The sequence below is a fragment of the Mustelus asterias genome, chromosome 4 (genome assembly GCF_964213995.1).
Source record: "Mustelus asterias chromosome 4, sMusAst1.hap1.1, whole genome shotgun sequence".
Lineage (NCBI taxonomy): Eukaryota > Metazoa > Chordata > Chondrichthyes > Carcharhiniformes > Triakidae > Mustelus > Mustelus asterias.
In genome coordinates, this window is record NC_135804.1 from 6073055 (window position 1) to 6094520 (window position 21466).

Sequence of the window (21466 nt, forward strand, 5' to 3'; positions counted from 1 at the left end):
AAAGTCCCAGTCTATCCAGCCTCTCCTTATAACTCAAACCATCAAGTCCCAACAGCATCCTAGTAAATATTTTCTGCACTCTTTCTAGTTTAATAATATCCATTCTTTCATAGGGTGACCATAACTGTACACAGTAATCCAGGTGTGGCCTTACCAATGTCTTGTACAACTTCAACAAGATGTCCCTATCCCTGTATTCAATGTTCTGACCAATGAAATCAAGCATGCTGAACGACCTCTTCACCACTCTGTCCACCTGTGACTCCACTTTCAAGGAGCTATGAACCTGTACTCTCGATCTCTTTGTTCCGTAACTCTCCCCAACGCCTTACCATTAACTGAGGAAGTCCTGCCCTGGTTCAATCTACCAAAATGCATCACCTCGCATTTATCTAAATTAAATTCCATCTGCCATTTGTCAGCCCACTGGCCCAATTGATCAAGATCCCAATGCAATCCTCAATAACCTTCTTCATTGAATTCAGCAACGTTAAGCCCAAGGCAGTTGACTATCCATTGTCTTGCAAACTCGCTTCATTCAAATTATGCCCCATCTCATTGTTCCAACTTCCTCTAGAATCTGCAACCTGGTGTTCTGGACCTCATCTGGCATGAAAGAGCCATTCACCTCACCTGCTCTGGAAGCAACACCACAGATGTTCAGGACACCCGACTGTTTCAGGCTGATAAGTTTCTCAACCCCATTTTCCCACTTTTTCCCCGTAACCGTTGATCCCTTTACCAATCAAGAACCTATCTAAAATAAAAGCAAAATACTGCGAATGCTGGAATCTGAAACAAAAACAGAAAATGCAGGTCTGGCAGCATCTGTGGGGAGGGAATGGAGCCAACGTTTCGAGTCTGGATGACCCTTCATCAGAGGTAAGAGCAAAGAAAATTAGACAGGATTTATACTGATGGGGGCGCGGTTGTAATTGGACGAAGGATATGTAAATAGTGCTGATAAAGTTTGAGAAACGTGCTAAAAGTGTCCATTAAGTGATTGGGATGTGTATTTGGCATCCCCATCCTAAATGGTCTACGCTGAATCCTCAGACTGTGACCTCTGGTTCTGGACTCCCTCACCATCGGGAACATCCTACGTCGCTCCTGTTAGAATTTTATAAAAGTAAATCCTCCATTGGCAAGTCAACATATCTCTTTGCAGACATATGAAAGGTGATCAGTGATTCAGCCTATTTTCTCTTTGAGTATCACGATCAGGGGCATGGAGGGGAGAATGGACTCAAGAGGTTGCTGATGTGTGGAAGGTTGATTTGAAGGGTAATCCGACGTTGAAAAGCAAGAGAGAGTCCTGAGCCGATGCTCTACTTGAGCAGTGAGAGAGGGAGAGAAAGGGTGAGTGAGTGAGAGAGAGAGAGAGGGAGTGGGGGGAGAAATTGCTGTGCTTTCAGTTTCACTCAATGAGGCAGAAACATTGCTGTCATGGCACAGGTTTCACACCTCGAAGCACTGTGGGTGTTCCTACAACATGTGGACGGCAACGGCTTAAGAAGGGAGCTCACCACCACCTTCTCAAGGGCAATAAATGCTGGCCGTGCCAGCAATACTGACGTCCCATGGATGAAGAAACGAAATGAACTTGAACAATTCAGTTGAATTCTTCAAAACTAAAACGATGCAAACAATATCCGAATCTGTGTCCTTGGTCAGTTTATTTGCTGATATCAACTGATGCTGTTAGCTGTGGCTTCGTTTTTAGGATTGATTAATGGACTGGAAAAGAAAAGTAGGGGAAAATATTCAAGTTGGCAGGTTATGACAAGAGAAACGTCACAAGGATCAGTGCGGGGACCTCAGGTCTTTACAATCACTACGATTTCCATGAAGACACAGTGGCGGAATGGTAATGTCACTGGACTAATAACCTAGGACGTCAGGCTTGACGTATGAGGAGTGTTTGGGAACTCTGGGTATGTACCCGATGCAGTTTAGAAGGACGAGGGGGGATCTCAGTCAAACTTAGAGAATACTGAAAGGCCTGGATAGAGTGGACGTGGGGAAGATGTATCCATTAGTCGGAGAGACAAGGATCTGAGGGCACAGCCTCAGAATAGAAGGACCACCCTTTAGAATTGAGATGAGGAGGAATTTCCTCAGCCACATCTCCACCGAACCTTTCCCCCCTTAACTTGAACTTAACTTATGCCCCCTTGTGATTGTCATTTCTGCTCTGAGAAAAAGCTTCCAACTGTTCATCTTATCTATGCCCCTCATAATTTGATAAACTTCTATCAGGTCACCCCTCAGCCTCCATCTTTCCAGGGAGAACAATCCCAGTTTATTCAATCTCTCCTCATAGCTAATACCCTCCATACCAGGCAACATCCTGGTAAACCTTTTCTGTACTCCCTCCAAAGCCACCACGTCCTTCTGGTAGTGTGGCGACCAGAATTGGACACAGTATTCCAAATGTGGCCGAACCAATGTTTTATATAACTATAACATAATTTGCCAACTTTTATACTTGACGCCCCAGCCAATGAAGGCAAACATGCCATATGCTTTCTTCACCACCTTTTCCACTGGTGCTCCCACTTTTAAGGATCTGCGGATCTGTACTCCCAGATCTCTCTGTGTCTATGATCCTGATGATTCTGCCATTTATTTTAGAGCTCCCACCTGAACTGCATCTGCCAAAATGCATCACCTTGCATTTGTCCGGATTAAATTCCATCTGCCATTTCTCCACCCAATTTTCCAGCCTATCTATATCCCGCTGTATTCTCTGATAATCTTCATCACTATCCGCAACTCCGCCAATCTTAGTATCATCCGCAAACTTGTCAATCAGACCAGCTACATTTTCTTCCAAGTCATTTATATATATTACAAACAACAGAGGTCCCAGCACAGATCCCTGCGGAACACCACTAGTCATGATGTGCAGATGCCGACGTTGGACTGGTGTGAACACAGTAAGAAGGGTAAGAAGGTTAAGGCTCATGGGATACAAGGAGAAGTGGCTAGATGGGTGGAGAACTGGCTTGGCCATAGGAGGCAGAGGGTAGTGGTCGAGGGGTCTTTTTCCGGCTGGAGGTCTGTGACCAGTGGTGTTCCGCAGGGCTCTGTACTGGGACCTCTGCTATTTGTGATATATATAAATGATTTGGAAGAAGGTGTAACTGGTGTAATCAGCAAGTTTGCGGATGACACGACGATGGCTGGACTTGCGGATAGCGAAGAGCATTGTCGGGCAATACAGCAGGAGATAGATAGGCTGGAAAATTGGGCGGAGAGGTGGCAGATGGATTTTAATCTGGATAAATGCGAAGTGATGCATTTTGGAAGAAATAATGTAGGGAGGAGTTATACAATAAATGGCAGAGTCATCAGGAGTATAGAAACACAGAGGGACCTAGGTGTGCAAGTCCACAAATCCTTGAAGGTGGCAACACAGGTGGAGAAGGTGGTGAAGAAGGCATATGGTATGCTTGCCTTTATAGGACAGGGTATAGAGTATAAAAGCTGGAGTCTGATGATGCAGGTGTATAGAACGCTGGTTAGGCCACATTTGGAGTAGTGCGTCCAGTTCTGGTCGCCGCACTACCAGAAGGACGTGCAGGCGTTAGAGAGAGTGCAGAGAAGGTTTACCAGGATGTTGCCTGGTATGGAGGGTCTTAGCTATGAGGAGAGATTGGGTAAACTGGGGTTGTTCTCCCTGGAAAGACGGAGAATGAGGGGAGATCTAATAGAGGTGTACAAGATTATGAAGGGGATAGATAGGGTGAACGGTGGGAAGCTTTTTCCCAGATCAGAAGTGACGTTCACGAGGGGTCACGGGCTCAAGGTGAGAGGGGCGAAGTATAACTCAGATATTAGAGGGATGTTTCTTACACAGAGGGTGGTGGGGGCCTGGAATGCGCTGCCAAGTAGGGTGGTGGAGGCAGGCACGCTGACATCATTTAAGACTTACCTGGATAGTCACATGAGCAGCCTGGGAATGGAGGGATACAAACGATTGGTCTAGTTGGACCAAGGAGCGGCACAGGCTTGGTGGGCCAAAGGGCCTGTTTCCTGTGCTGTACTGTTCTTTGTCCCTTGTTCTTGTTCTTTGTAAGAAGTCTCACAACACCAGGTTAAAGTCCAACAGGTTTATTTGGTAGCAAATACCATAAGCTTTCGGAGCGCTGCTCCTTCGTCAGATGGAGTGGAAATGTGCTCTCACTTGGACACACTCTCAGGATAAAGAGGGGGCCGATCATTTTGTTCTGAGATAAGGATAGGTTTCTTCATTCAAAGGATGGTGAATTTGTGGAATTTTCTATGCCAGAGGCTTGTGGATGCTCCATCGCTGAACATACTGAAGACTGAGGTGGACAGATTTCAGATCTTCCAGTGAATCAAGAGGCACGCGGAGAGCGTGGAGATGTGCCATTGAAGCCAAAGTTCAGTCATGACCGTAATAAATACCGCCTTCCTCCTGCCACCTCTAACAGCTACAGCTTAATACCTAACACATCCTCCTATTCATTTCTGACAAAGAGCCAAAAGGACACTGCACAGTGGTGGCACAGTGGTTAGCACCGCTGTCTCACAGCGCCAAGGATCCGGATTTGATTCCCAGCTCGGGTCACTGTCTGTGTGGAGTCTGCACGTTCTCCCCGTGTCTGCGTGGGTTTCCTCCCCGTGCTCCAGTTTCCTCCCACACTCCAAAGACATGCGAATTAGGTGGATTGGCCATGATAAATTGTCCATTAGCGTAAGGGGGGATTAGCAGGATAAATATAGGGGGTTACAGGGATTGGGGCTGGGTGGGATTGTTGTCGGTGCAGGCTCGATGGGCCAAATGGCCACCTTCTGCACTGTAGGGGTTCACTCTGTCCTCTCTCCTTGCAGTTGCTGCCAGACCTGCTGAGCTATTCCAGCATTTTCTGTTCTTGTTTCAGATCCCAGCATCTGCAATATTTTGCTTATTTATCATGAGAAGTGAAAGCTGGCTTGCTTACATTCCAAAAATAAATAAGAATCCCTGTCAATTGACAATGGCCTGAAGCATTAATACAAATAGCAAAATTAAAGTTGCTATAATTCTGCACTAAATGGTTATGCTAATAAATTTATCACTCTCAAGTCATGCCACATTATTGGCAACCATGCCTTTTACTGTCTCGACCTTAAACTCTGGAATTAATCAAAGGTTTCATTCTCTGGAACTTAGAAGTTTCAGGCGTTTAGGGGTGATTTGATCGAAGCAGTTGAGGCAGCTGAGGGAACAGAGAGGGTAGATAGAGGGAAGATATTTCGGCTGGTTGGGATTAGGGTACAGAGTGAGGCCATTAGGCCCATCGAATCTGCACCGATCACAATCCCACCTAGGCCCCATTCCCGTAACCCCCCATATTTACCCTGCTAATCCCCTGACACGAGGGTCAATTTAGCATGGCCAATCAACCTAACCCGCACATCTTTGGACTGTGGGAGGAAACCGGAGCACCCGGAGGAAACCCACGCAGACACAGGGAGAATGTGCAAACTCCACACAGACAGTAACCCGAGGCCGGAATTGAACCCGGGTCCCTGGCGCTGTGAGGCAGCGGTGCTAACCACTGTGCTGCCGTGCCACCCATGAGCTCCATGTTTCAGGAGTCTCATCAGCCAACACATCTCCACACAAAGGGACTGGGGCGGCACGGTGGCACAGTGGTTCGCACCGTTGCCTCACAGCGCCAGGGACACAGGTTTGAATCCAGCCTCGGGTCACTGTCTGTGTGGAGTTTGCACGTTCTCCCCGTGCCGGTGTGGGTTTCCTCCGCGTGCTCTGGTTTCCTCCCACAGTCCAAAGGTGTGCAGTTTGAGTGGATTGGCCATGCTAACTTGCCCCTTAGTATCAAGAGGGGATTAACAAGGTAAACATGCTGGGTTATGGGGATAGGGCCTGGGTGGGATTGTTGTCGGTGCAGGCTCGATGGACCGAATGGCCTCCTTCTGCACTGTAGGGTTTCTATGAAATTTGGAAGGTTATTCTGGAAATGCCAACCAATACCTGATCGTAAATTTTAAAACTGAGAATGGTAGATTTTTGCCAACCCTGCTAAGGAAGGAATCGAAGATGGGTATATGGCTTTATGTCACAGATAAACAATGATCTCATCGAATAGCAGAAAAAACTCAAGGGATTGTATGGCCTCCTTCTGTTTCAACGTTCCAATATCCCTATCAATTCCATTCCTAAACTTTTCCACCTCTCCACTGTGCTTCCCTTTGAGAAATCGACTTGTTTGACCAAGTTTTCGGTAACCTAATGCTTCCTGAAGTGACTTAGTACCAAATCATGTTTGATGATGCTCCTGTAAAAGGCCTTGTGACATTTTACAGCATGAACAGCACTGTCAAGGCAAGCTGCTGCTCTTGTTGTTGCAGACATGTCAACACATTTTGTGTGAAGTTTCTCTGTCTGATATTGCAAGTGAGTTATTAAATGAAACAAAATATCGTCAACAAAGGAATCTTCTAGTTAACAGGTTTTTATGGTGTTATTTCAAACTCTCAGCGCTTCCCATATGGGTGGCACAGTGGCACAGTGGTTAGCACTGCTGCCTCACAGTGCCAGGGACCTGGGTTCGATTCCCGGCTTGGGTCACTGTCTGTGAACTTTAAACTTTTCCCTGTGGTAGTGAGTTCCACAATCTTACCATCATTTGGCGAATAACTTTTTTCTGAATTTCCTGTTGGATTTCCTGGTGACAATCTACAGTTGCTGACCTCTAGTTGTGCTCTTACCAACAAGTGGAAACATTCCTTCTGAATCCATTTAATCAAAACCTTTCATAATTTTAAGCTCTCCATTGTGGGGAGATGGTGGGTTGTGGTAAATTCACTGGATTTATAATCTGGGGGCCTGATCTAATGGTGGAATTTCAGTTCAATCAATAAACCTGGAAACTAAAGCTAATATTGGTGACCTCGACAACCATCATTGATTGATGGAAATATTTATCTGGAACTATCATTAATGATTGTAAATACACACCTGATTCACTAATGTCCTTTCAGGAAGGAAATCTGCCTTTGTTACCCACTCTGGCCTTATTGTGACTCCAGATCCACAGCAATGTGTTTGACTCTTAACTGCCCTCTGAAATAACCTAACAATCCTCTCAGTTCAAGGGCAATTAGGTATGGGCAACAAATGTTGGCCTTGACAGTGAGACCCATATCACATGAAAGAATTAAGAAACAAATGCCTATCCCTCAAAAAATATAGCAACATCATTCAAAATTGGGCCGGAATTCTCCGGTCTTGCACGCCCCCTCCCGCCGCCAGCGGGAATGGAGAATTTGGTGCTCAGATGAATCGCTGTTGACAGCAGCGGGACTGGAGAATCCCAGCCACGGACAAGGTTGGAGAATTGCAGCCATGGTCTTTACCGTCATGGAACAACAACTGCATGTCCAATGTTTCGGATGGGGAAGTTCAGAAAGGAGGACATAATCTTAAAGGAGATACAAAAGATTGTGAATGTATCCCAGTCCATCACCCAAACCAGCCTCCCATCCATTGACTCTGTCTACACTTCCCGCTGCCTCAGCAAAGCAGCCAGCATAATTAAGGACCCCACGCACCCCGGACATTCTCTCTTCCACCTTCTTCCATTGGGAAAAAGATACAAAAGTCTGAGGTCACGTACCAACCGACTCAAGAACAGCTTCTTCCCTACTGCTGTCAGACTTTTGAATGGACTTACCTTGCATTAAGTTGATCTTTCTTTACACCCTAGCTATGACTGTAACACTACATCCTGCACTTTCTCGTTTCCTTTGAATGAACGGTACGCTTTGTCTGTATAGCAAGCGAGAAACAATACTTTTCACTGTATACATGTGACAATAATAAATCAAATCAAATCAAATGAAGTTATATTCAGGGACGATGTCAGAAAACACTTCTTTACACCAAGAGTAGCAGAAATTGGAACTGTCTCCTCCAAAAATTTTAGTGGGATTGATTGAAAATTTCTAATGAAGCAGGAAAGCGGAATAAGCAACACAGATCAGTCAAGATCTAATTGAAATCCTCGAGAGGCTGAATGGCTTCCTCCTGTTTCTCGGTAATGTAACTGTTTCTGGACTAAACATGATGAAGATGTTTAGTGCATCTTAGCAGAAGAAAGTTACTACCCGTGAAATTCTGTGGCTTGCGATCGATCACACAATCAAAAGCAACCCTTTAAATTTTAACCAACTTCATTGCTGCCATGGCAATACTGGGCACCAGCAAGGCTATCGTTTTGTTCGTAAGCCTTTGCTCCCCCTTAGGAACAAGCATTGGTGGAATAAACATGTTAACAAAGGGAGTAGCTGCCGTCTTCAGATCTAAAGGTCCTTAGGGATGGGATTTACGACCATTTAGAAAGATGCGTATTAATCCGGGATAGTCAGCACGGATTTGTGAAGGGCAAGTCGTGCCTCACAAATTTGATTGAATTTTTTGAGGAGGTAACTAAGTGTGTTGATGAAGGTAGGGCAGTTGATGTCATATACATGGATTTTAGTAAGGCGTTTGATAAGGTCCCCCATGGTCGGCTTATGATGAAAGTGAGGAGGTGTGGGATAGAGGGAAAGTTGGCCAATTGGAAGACAGAGGGTGGTGGTGGATGGAAAATTTTCGGACTGGAGGCAGGTTGCTAACGGAGTGCCACAGGGATCAGTGCTTGGTCCTCTGCTCTTTGTGATTTTTATTCATGACTTGGAGGAGGGGGCTGAAGGGTGGATCAGTAAATTTGCTGATGACACCAAGATTGGTGGAGTAATGGATGAGGTGAAGGGCTGTTGTAGGCTGCAAAGAGACATAGATAGGATGCAAAGCTGGGCTGAAAAATGGCAAATGGAGTTTAACCCTGATAATTGTGAGGTGATTCATTTTGGTAGGACTAATTTAAATGTGGATTACAGGGTCAAAGTTAGGGTTCTGAAGACTGTGGAGGAACAGAGAGATCTTGGGGTTCATATCCACAGATCTCTAAAGGTTGCCACTCAAGTGGATAGAGCTGTGAAGAAGGCCTATAGTGTGTTAGCTTTTATTAACAGGGGGTTGGAGTTTAACAGGGGGTTGGAGTTTAAGAGTCGTGGGGTTATGCTGCAACTGTACAGGACCTTGGTGAGACCACATTTGGAATATTGTGTGCAGTTCTGGTCACCTCACTATAAGAAGGATGTGGAAGCGCTGGAAAGAGTGCAGAGGAGATTTACCAGGATGCTGCCTGGTTTGGAGGGTAGGTCTTATGAGGAAAGGTTGAGGGAGCTCGGGCTGTTCTCTCTGGAGCGGAGGAGGCTGAGGGGAGACTTAATAGAGGTTTATAAAATGATGAAGGGGATAGATAGAGTGAACGTTCAAAGACTATTTCCTCGGGTGGATGGAGCTATTACAAGGGGGCATAACTATAGGGTTCATGGTGGGAGATATAGGAAGGATATCAGAGGTAGGTTCTTTACGCAGAGAGTGGTTGGGGTGTGGAATGGACTGCCTGCAGTGATAGTGGAATCAGACACTTTAGGAACATTTAAGCGGTTATTGGATAGGCACATGGAGCACACCAGGATGATAGGGAGTGGGATAGCTTGATCTTGGTTTCAGATAAAGCTCGGCACAACATCGTGGGCCGAAGGGCCTGTTCTGTGCTGTACTGTTCTATGTTCTATGTTCTAAAGCTAGTAGTCGCTGATTAGCCGTCCATTAGGCCTGGGGAAGTTTTTGGAGGGTTTAAAAAGGGCTTACCTTGGAGGTTCAGCTTCATTGTTCCCAGGAGTAGGCTGAGGGTAAGAGAGTTGGTTTTCTGACTTTAATTAATTATTTATTTTTTCAGTTAATTTTGGGTTTAAAATCGGAGGTTTTTTTCAAAACCGGAAGTAGGCCCAGTAGAGGCCTGGGGAAGTTTTTGGAGGGTTTAAAAGCACACCAAAGTATACAGCGGGCAGCAGAGTGAGTGGGAAGTTGAGTGAGCTGTCAGGGCTTTGGCTCACAGGGCTTGGACGAGCAGGGGTGAGTTTTTGTTTCCTTACATTCTTATTAACTTTTCACTGTCTTACTTGACATAAAGTGTCCAGTATGAGTGTGAAACCAGTGTGTTGTTCCCAGTGTAGGATGTGGGAGGTCCTGGAGGCATCTGGCCTCCCGGACATCCACATCTGTGAGGGGTGTGTTGAGCTGCGGTTCCTGAGGGACCGTGTTAGGGAGCTGGAACTGCAGCTCGAGGATCTTAGGCTGATGAGGGAGAATGAGGAGGTGATAGACAAGAGCTATCATCAGGTGGTCACACCAGGGCCACGGGAGGAGGCCAAGTGGGTGACGGCCAGGAAGGGTAAGGCTCGGGTGGTTGAGAGCACCCCGGTGGATTTGCCCCTGCACAACAAGTACTCCTGCTTGAGTACTGCTGGGGGGGACAGCCCGCCTGGGGGAAGCAGCAGTGGCCGTGTCTCCGGAGTGGAGTCTAGCCCTGTAACTCAGAGGGCTAAGGAAAAGAGGAGGAAGGCGGTATTAATCGGGGACTCGATGGTGAAGGGGACAGACAGGCGTTTCTGCGGAGGTAGGCGGGATTCTCGCATGGTGGTCTGCCTCCCTGGGGCCGGGATCCAGGATGTCGCTAGTCGCGTCCCAGAAATCCTGAGGTGGGAGGGAGAGGAGCCTGAGGTAGCGGTACATATTGGTACCGCTGATGTGGGTAGGAAGGGAGAAGGGGTCATGAAAAGGGAGTACAGGGAATTAGGGAGACAGCTGAGAAAGAGGAAAGCAAAGGTAGTAATCTCAGGATTACTGCCTGTGCCACGGGAAGGTGAGGGCAGGAATGGAGTGAGGTGGAGGATGAATGTGTGGCTGAGGGACTGGTGCAGGGGGCAGGGATTCAGGTTCCTGGACCATTGGGACCTCTTTAGGGGCAGGGGTGATCTGTATACAAAAAACGGGTGGAACTTGAATCACACGGGGACCAATATCCTGGCCGGTAGGTTGGCTAAGGCTACTGGGGAGAATTTAAACTAGATAGGTTGGGGGGAGGGGAGCTAGAAGAGTTGACTAGGATCAAGGAACTAATTGATGGGGGGGAGGATGCAGGGGTAAGGGGAATTACAAAATTAATGGTAGAGGAGAGGGTGCAAGTGAATGAAGGCGGTAATTTAGATAAGGGAGTCGAGGGAGAGGGTGTTCGCGACTCATCAAAGCGGGTCCAGATAAAAGCTGGAATAAGGACACTTTGCCTGAATGCACGAAGCATTCGGAACAAGGTAAAATGAGTTGATGGTGCAAATCAGCACAAGTGGGTACGATCTAGTGGCCATTACAGAAACGTGGCTGAAAGGTGACCAGGACTGGGAGATGAATATCCAGGGGTATCAGGCGTTTAGGAAGAATAGACAGGAAGGAAAAGGTGGTGGGGTCGCGCTATTAATAAGAGATAATATCAGGGTAGTACTGAGGGATGACATAGGCTCTGAGGAACAAAACGTGGAATCATTATGGGTAGAGATGAGGAATAGTAGAGGGAGAAAGACACTAGTAGGTGTGGTATATAGGCCCCCAAATAATAATGTTGAGGTAGGGAGGGCTATAAACAAGCAGATAAGGGATGCGTGTGAAAACGGAACAGCTATAATCATGGGGGACTTCAACATGCACATTGACTGGCAGACTCAAGTCGGTAAGGGTGGAATGGAGGAAGAGTTCTTAGAATGCTGTCGGGATAGTTTCCTTGAACAGCATGTTACGGAACCGACGAGGGAACGAGCTATTTTGGATCTGGTATTGTGTAACGAGGTAGGTAGAATTAAGGATCTTATTGTGAAGGACCCTCTTGGGTCTAGTGACCACAATATGGTTGAATTTCTGATTCAGATGGAAGAGGAGAAAGTTTGGTCCCAAACCAGTGTCCTCTGTTTGAACAGAGGGAAATATGATAGGATGAGGGATGAATTGGCTAAGGTAGACTGGGAGAGCAGGCTGGCAGGTAGGATAGCTGAGGAACAGTGGAGGATTTTTAAGGAGATCCTTTTCAGTTCTCAGCAAAAATATATTCCAGCAAAAAACAAGGATTGTAAGAAAAGGGAGAACCAGCCGTGGATAACGAAAGAAATAAAGGAGAGTATTAAAATAAAAACAGCTGCGTACAGAGTGGCCAAAAATAGTGGAGAAACAAGTGATTGGGAAAAATTTAAGAAACAACAAAGAGAGACTAAGAAAGCGCTAAAGAAAGGAAGGATAGACTATGAAGCTAGGCTAGCAATTAATATAAAAAATGATAGTAAAAGTTTTTATACATATATAAAAAGGAATAGAGTGGCTAGAGTGAATGTTGGACCCTTGGAGGACGAGAGGGGGGAGTTAATAGTGGGAAATGAGGATATGGCTGAGTCTTTAAATAAGTTTTTTGTGTCGGTCTTCACGGTGGAGGACACAAATAGTTTGCCAAATATTAACGATAGAGGGTTGGCAGCAGGAGAAATACTTAATACAATTAATGTTACCAGAGAGGCAGTGCTGGGTAGACTAATGGGACTGAAGGTGGACAAGTCCCCGGGTCCGGATGGAATGCATCCCAGGGTATTGAAAGAAATGTCAGAGGTAATAGTGGATGCGTTAGTGATTATTTATCAAAACTCGTTGCATTCTGGGGTAGTGCCGGTTGATTGGAAAACGGCTAATGCTACGCCACTGTTTAAAAAAGGGAGACAAAAGGCGGGTAACTATAGGCCGGTCAGCTTGACGTCTGTAGTAGGGAAAATGCTGGAATCCATTATTAAAGAGGAGATAGCAGGGCATCTGGATAGAAATGGTTCGATCAATCAGACGCAGCATGGATTCATGAGGGGAAAGTCGTGCTTGACGAACATGTTGGATTTTTATGAAGATGTGCCTAGGGCGGTTGATGGAGGAGAACGGTGTTTTTGGATTTCCAAAAGGCGTAAGGTGCGCCATAAAAGGCTGCTGAAGAAGATTAGGGCACACGGAGTTGGGGGTAGTGTGTTAAAGTGGATTGGGGACTGGCTATCCGACAGGAAGCAAAGAGTCGGAATAAATGGGTGTTTTTCCGGTTGGAGGAAGGTAACTAGTGGTGTGCCGCAGGGATCGGTACTCGGGCCGCAACTATTTACCATTTATATAGATGATCTGGAGGAGGGGACTGAGTGTAGGGTAACAAAGTTTGCAGACGACACGAAGATAAGTGGAAAAGTGAATGGTGTGGAGGACAGAGAAGATCTGCAGAGAGATTTGGACAGGCTGAGTGAGTGGGCGAGGATATGGCAAATGGAGTATAACGTTGATAAATGCGAGGTTATACACTTTGGAGGAAATAATAACAAATGGAATTACTATCTCAATGGAAACAAATTAAAACATGCTACCGTGCAAAGGGACCTGGGGGTCCTTGTGCATGAGACGCAAAAGCCCAGTCTGCAGGTACAACAGGTGATCAAGAAGGCAAATGGGATGTTGGCCTATGTCGCGAGGGGGATAGAATATAAAAGCAGGGATGTCTTGATGCACCTGTACAGGGCATTGGTGAGGCCGCAGCTGGAATACTGTGTGCAGTATTGGTCCCCTTATATGAGGAAGGATATATTGGCATTGGAGGGAGTGCAGAGAAGGTTCACCAGGTTGATACCGGAGATGAGGGGTTTGGATTATGAGGAGAGGCTGAGGAGATTGGGTTTGTACTCGTTGGAGTTTAGAAGGATGAGGGGGGATCTTATGGAGACTTATAAGATAATGCGGGGGCTGGATAGGGTGGAGGCGGAGAGATTCTTTCCACTTAGTAAGGAAGTTAAAACTAGAGGACACAGCCTCAAAATAAAGGGGGGTCGGTTTAAGACAGAGTTGAGGAGGAACTTCTTCTCCCAGAGGGTGGTGAATCTCTGGAATTCTCTGCCCACTGAGGTGGTGGAGGCTACCTCGCTGAATATGTTTAAAGCGCGGATGGATGGATTCCTGAGCGGTAAGGGAATTAAGGGTTATGGGGATCAGGCGGGTAAGTGGTACTGATCCACGTCAGATCAGCCATGATCTTATTGAATGGCGGGGCAGGCTCGAGGGGCTAGATGGCCTACTCCTGCTATTTCTTATGTTCTTATGTTCTTATTATAGACTTTGCCTGTGAGAAATGGAAACAACACCAACTTGCATTTCTATAGCACCTTTAACCTGATAAAACATTTCAAAGTGCTTGACAGGAATGATCACCAAATAAAGATTGGCAGCGAGCTGGTGCAGGTGTCAGTACAGGCGAGCAAACGTTTTAAGCGGTGTCGTAAAGCAGAGTGAGGTAGTGAGGCAGAGACATTTAAGGAGAGAATACTGAAGATTGGGGCCCAGGCTGTTAAAGGCACAGATGGCAATGGTGAAGAAATTAAAATTGAGGATGTGTCAAGGGCCAGGCTCATCACATCCTCACTGTGGTACTGAACTAGTTCTATTGCCGAACTGTTGGATCAATCCCAAGCCATAGCGCCGAGATCTTTTGGTATCAGCAACCTGAGACACGAACAGATAAATGTAAACATGGACTGAATTTTTACATACGGACGACTGCTACTCTGTGGTACACAAATCTCCAGCATGCCATGAAAAAGATTGTCACTCTACCCTAACGTGCCAATGTACTTTGTCACCATGGTGAGACTTGTGCATGTGTAATGTTAATCGCTAATTTCAAGAGCTGACCAAACATTTATTCTTTCACCTGTCTAAAAAGGACTTTTCAGAAAGCAAGCAAAGGCATTTACCTAAGATGGCTGCCACAAGTCATCTGATGTCTCGTATTAAGAGTTAGAACCATAGAACCATAGTTGACCAGGTTTCTAGAAGGTTCCAATTAAAACATGCCCAGGTATACTCCGATGGAATTGCACTCCTGTCAATGTCAAGATTTATTTAGAAAGATGAACTGACAAATCGATAGATGGGTGGAGAACTGGCTTGGTCACAGAAGACAGAGGGTGGTAGTGGAAGGGTCTTTTTCCAGCTGGAGGCCTGTGACTAGTGGTGTTCCGCAGGGCTCTGTATTGGGACCTCTGCTGTTTGTGATTTATATAAACGATCTGGAAGAAGGTGTAACTGGGGTGATCAGTAAGTTTGTGGACGACACAAAATTGGCAGGACTTGCAGATAGTGAGGAGCATTGTCAGAGGCTACAGAAGGATATAGATAGGCTGGAAATTTGGGCAAAGAAATGGCAGATGGAGTTCAATCCTGATAAATGCTAAGTGATTCATTTTGGCAGAAATAATGTAGGGAGGAGCTATACGATAAATGGCAGAACCATAAAGGGTGTAGATACGCCGAGGGACCTGGGTGTGCAAGTCCACAGATCCTTGAAGGTGACGTCACAGGTGGAGAAAGTGGTGAAGAAGGCATATGGCATGCTTGCCTTTATAGGATGGGGCATAGAGTATAAAAGTTGGGGTCTGATGTTGCAGATGTATAGAACGTTGGTTCGGCCGCATTTGGAATACTGCGTCCAGTTCTGGTCGCCACACTACCAGAAAGACGTGGAGGCTTTGGAGAGAGTACAGAGGAGGTTTACCAGGATGTTGCCTGGTATGGAGGGGCTTGGTTCTGAGGAGAGATTGGGGAAACTGGGGTTGTTCTCCCTGGAAAGACGGAGGATGAGGGGAGACTTAATAGAGGCGTATAAAATTATGAAAGGCATAGATAGGGTGAACGGTGGGAAGCTTTTCCTCAGGTCGGTGGTGAGGTTCACGAGGGATCATAGGTTCAAGGTGAAGGGGGGGAGGTTTAACACAGATATCAGAAGGACATATTTTACACAGAGGGTGGTGGGGGCCTGGAATGCGCTGCCAGGCAAGGTGGTGGAGGCGGACACACTGGGAATGTTTAAGACTTATCTAGATAGCCATATGAACGGAGTGGGAATGGAGGGATACAAAAGAATGGTCTAGTTTGGACCAGGGAGCGGCACGGGCTTGGAGGGCCGAAGGGCCTGTTCCTGTGCTGTATTGTTCTTTGTTCTTTGTTCTTTGAAATGCTGGGCCACTTATCATTTATGTTTCTATGAAGCTACCTCGCAGGCAGAGACAGAATGTCTACCAGGACAATAGCTGTATATAAAGGTGTTATTCCCATGTCATCAAGATGAAGGTTGGATTGTTCAGACATCAGTGGGACGCTACACAATCTAATCATCTCGGCCGTAAAATAATATCCACAGTCTTCCCAGGCATGAGCTGAGCAAATACCCTCTGAAATCATTATGGGGAGAGAGTTCCTGTGACTAGAATAACCATTTCTGAAATTTCTTATATTACAATGCTAAAACTGCTGAGGAGACCACTTCTATCTAGAAGGACAAGGGCAGCAGATGCATGGAAACACCACCACTTGCAAGTTCCCCTCCAAGCCACTCACCATCTTGACTTGGAACTATATCGCCATTCCTTCGCAGTTGCGAGGTCCAAATCTTGAAATTCCCTCCCGAAAAGCATTGTGGATCAACCCACAGCACATGGACTGCAGCAGTTCAAGAAGGCAGCTCACCACCACCTTCTCAAGGGCAACTAGGGATGGGCAATAAATACTGGCCAGCCAGCAACGCCGTGTCCCACAAATGAATAAAAAAAGTTATCTGGAAGAAAGCAGGGAAAATTGGGAAGTAATTCTGTCTCTCTCCCTTCATCTCCCATGTTCAAGACCCTGGCTGGGATTTTCCAATCTGGCCATTGTGGGTGATGAGGCAGACCAGCCAAAAGTCCATCGCCTTTCAGTATAGCGGGAAGTGTGGACAGATCAATGGATGGGAGGCTGGTTTGAATGATGGACTGGGCTTCATTCATGACCCTTTGTAGCTTCTTGCAGTCTTGGACAGAGCAGGAGCCATACCAAGCTGTGATGCAACCAGAAAGAATGCTTTCTATGGTGCATCTGTAAAAGTTGGTGAGAGTCATAGCGGACATGCCAAATTTCCTTAGCCTCCTGAGAAAGTCGAGTTGTTGGTGGGCTTTCTTTACTGCAGTGTGTCAGCGTGGAGCAACCAGGACATGTTGTTGGTGATCCAGACATCTAGAAACTTGAAGCTCTCGAACATTTCCACTTCATCCGCATTGATGTAGACAGGGGCATGTCCTCCATTACGCTTCCTGATGTCGATAACTATCTCCTTCATTTTACTGACATTGAGGGAGAGATTATTGTCGTCCCACTAATTAATCGGATTCTCTATCTCTTTCCTCTCGTCTGTCTCACCATTGTTTGAGATGTTCAGTTTGACCTGTACAATAACATTTCATAGAAACATAGAAATCCTGCAGTGCAGAAGGAAGCCATTCGGCCCATCGAGTCTGTACCGACAACAATCCCACTCAGGCCCTACCCCCGCAACCCCACATACTTACCCCACTAATCCTTCTAACCTACGTATCCTGACACACTGAGAGGCAATGTAGCACGGCCAATCAATCTAACACGCATATCCTTGGAGTGTGGGAGGGAACCGGAGCACCCGCAGGAAACCCATGCAGATTCGGGGAGAACGTGCAAACTCCACATAGACAATGACCCAAGCCGGGAATAGAACCCCGGGTCCCTGGCGCTGTGAGGCAGCAGTGCTAACCACCGTGCCACCCCTGATCCAGGACTTGATCCAGGAAAGTCGGATGCCTAATATGTCACTGGTGGTTCTTCACTCTCCTTCAGCTATTTATAATCTGTCACCTCAATGGAAACAAATATACACAGAGGGTATTTAGAAAATTAAATTCATGTGCATTGATCCCTGCGAGAACACTAAAAACATGTTAAGCCATCACAGAGTTATAAATATTTAAAGCTGAACTTTCTGTCTGATGTGGTAAAATGGATGACTGTCTCTTTAAGCCCGCTGGGAGTCTTTGGTCAAAAACACCAAGTGATACCTTCATTTGTTAATTATTTACGATCCTGTTGATATTGATTTATTTTTTGTTCTTGTATCTGACTGATCAATGATTAATGATCGCCTGCTGGATTGACAGGAAAAAAAACCCTTCTCCCTTTCATAAGGAACAAACCTGGAGTTAACATACAGGCATTTCACTTGTTTATACATGCCTGCTCCTCCCGCTATTTTAATTAAAGTTGCCAACACCAGAGAATTGATCGAGAAACTCCAGAATTTGAATACCAACATAGAGGATGCCATGGCGAATAAACCAAGGAATAGAACCATAGCCAGGGAAGAGGGGGCGGGGGGGGGAGGATTTTAGAAAACACTTCTTTGCACACTTTTATTGAATTATTTTGAGAATATTGAATCTGATTTTGACTTGATTTGATTTATTGTCACATGTATTGGGATGCAGTGAAAAATATTGTTTCTTGGGCGCTATACCGACAAAGCATACCGTTCATAGAGTACATAGGGGAGAAGGAAAGGAGAGGGTGCAGAATGTAATTGCACAGTGTTACAGGTAATGTATTAGCATGGATAGAGGATTGGTTAATGAACAGAAAACAAAGATTGGGGGTAAATGGATGTTTTTCTGGTTGGCGATCAGTGACTAGTGGTGCGCCTCAGGGATCAGTGTTGGGACTGCAATTGTTTACGATTTACATAGATGATTTGGAGTTGGGGACCAAGTGTTGTGTGTCAAAATTTGCAGATGACACTAAGATGAGTGGCAGAGCAAAATGTGCAGAGGACACTGCAAAGGGATATAGATAGTCTAAGCGAGTGGGCAAGGGTCTGGCAGATGGAGTACAATGTTGGTAAATGTGAGGTCATCCATTTTGGTAGGAATAGCAGCAAAATTATCTAAATTGTAAAAAGTTGCAGCATGCTGCTGTGCAGAGGGACCTGGGTGTCCTTGTGCATGAATCACAAAAAGTTGGTTTGCAGGTGCAGCAGGTAATTAAGAAGGCAAATAGAATTTTGACCTTCATTGCTGGAGGGATGGAGTTTAAAAACAGTGAGGTTATGTTGCAGCTGTATAAGATGCTGGTGAGGCCACATCTGGAGTACTGTGTACAGTTTTGGTTTCCTTACTTGAGAAAGGATATACTGGCACTGGAGGGGGTGCAGAGGAGTTTCACTCGGTTGATTCCAGAGTTGAGCGGGTTGGCTTATGAGGAGAGACTGAGTAGACTGGGGCTATACTCATTGGAACTCAGAAGAATAAGGGGAGATCTTATAGAAACATATAAGATTATGAAGGGAATCGGTAAGATAGAAGCAGGGAAGTTGTTTCCACTGGCAGGTGAAACTAGATCTAGAGAGCATGGCCTCAAAATAAGGGGGAGTTGATTTAGGACTGAGTTGAGGAGGAACTTCTTCACACAAAGAGTTGTGAATCTGTGGAATTCCCTGCCCAGTGAAGCAGTTGAGGCTACCTCATTGAATGTTTTTAAGGCAAGGATAAATAGATTTTTGAACAGTAAAGGAACTAAGGGTTATGCTGAGTGGGCAGGTAAGTGGAGCTGAGTCCACAAAAAGATCAGCCATGATCTTATTGAATGGCGGAGCGGGCTTGAAGAGCCAGATGGCCTATTCCTGCTTCTCGTTCTTATGGTCTTATGTTCTTATATAGTGTTACAGTCATAGCTAGGGTTTAGAGAAAGATCAACTTAATGCAAGGTAAGTCCATCCAAAAGTCTGACAGCAGTAGGAAAGAAGCTGTTCTTGAGTCGGTTGTACGTGACCTCAAACTTTTGTATCTTTTTCCCAATGGAAGAAGGTGGAAGGGAGAATATCCTGGTTGCATGGGATTCTTAATTATGCTGGTTGCTTTTCTGAGGCAGCAGGAAGTGTAGACATTGTCAATGGGTGGGAGGTTGGTTTTTGCGATGGACTGGACTTTGTTCACGACCCTTTGTAGTTTCTTGCGGTCTTGGGCAGAGCAGGAGCCATACCAAGCTGTGATACAACCAGAAAGAATGCTTTCTATGGTGCATCTGCCAAAGTTGGTGGGAGTTGGAGCGAACATGTCCAATTTCCTTAGCTTTCTGAGAATATTGGAGATGGGGAAAGAAAGGCTGTTTGATCATAGCCAAAATTCAAGAAGAAATTAGATATAGCTCTTGGGACTAAAGAGATCAAGGGATATGGGGGGAAGTTGGGATATTGAATTTGATGATCAGCCTGAATGAATGTTGGAGCAGGCTCGAAGGGCCGAATGGTCTACTCCTGCTTTTTGTTCCGATGTTTCTGTCCAATTCGGTATCAGTGTCTGTTTGTTTTCCAATGGAAAGGCCTCGATAATAAGGACAATACACCTGAGGTGGGAGTCCAGGGGATTGGGGCCATTTTGAGGATGGAGGTCATGTGATGCAACGTCTTTTGAATACACCCTCTCATTGACAATCAGAATTGTAATCAAGGTCTGAATCTTTTTTATTTCGCAGCAGAGAACAGATAATCTGTTTTTATGTTATTTGCCAGATCAGTGTGGAGATAATGACATGGATTTTATGTGATTCTCTCATCCCACGACAGAGAATCAAGATTTGGCTGAGTGCCAAATTCTCCATTCTCGTCAGCAGTGGGAGCTTGGACGTTATCTGGTTATCTGGTCATTACCTCATTGCAAAAGAAGTTAAGAAATGGGATTAGGAGGAGGTCACATGGTCACTCAAGCCAACTCGACTATTCAGTAAGATCATAGTTAATCTTCTACCCACTTCCCCACCACTTCCCATATCCCTTCTTTGCTGTTTGTTGGGATCTTGCTGTGTACTAAGTGTCTTTTGAATTTCCTACATTACCTTGCATCAAAAGAAATTCATTGGCTGTAAAGCGCTTTGGTTCATTCTGCAGTGATGAAAAATGTGACATAACTGCAAGTTTCTTCTGTGACAGAGGACTGCCTGTATGAAGGGCTCTCATGGAAAAGCCAAAAATCTCCTGGGAGCACCATGATGTGAGCCCTCAGCCGGAATTTTATCGGCGCACCCGCCCAAGGCCTGAGGCCAACAGAGAATGCTATTCTGCGAGCCTCGCATACTCCAGAATCGGGGCGGGCGTGCTGGTAAAATCAGGGCCGACATATCCTTCGCTCTGCCACATCGATTGGAGTTAGGAGATGATAAGGGACCAGGGTAAGAGTTATCGTTGGGTGGGTTTTCTAAGCGGCAATTTTCTGATTGGTGCTTCATCCGACAGGGTTCCCTGGGAAACAATTAGAATTCAATGTGTATTTGGAATGTAAGAGATTGTGAATATGAATGGAGTTGGATCACTTCCCAATGTGTGACATCCGATGAGGAACGTTAATGATGGAAGGGCCACTAAGACTGAACGCAGGGCCTGGTAATATTTGAATTCTTTGATTATTTGCTCTGAAAATTTGCCAAGGAAATCAAGGTGGATCTGATCCATTAGATATAGCTAAAAAGGAAATTAGAAAACAATTTACATTGATTAATATGTAATAAAAGGAAGATTGGCAAATATATTCTTTGTTTAATTGGAAGTAACAGAATTATAATTGCTTTAGCTTTGAATAAGTTCACCCTAATGTCCTTTCATCA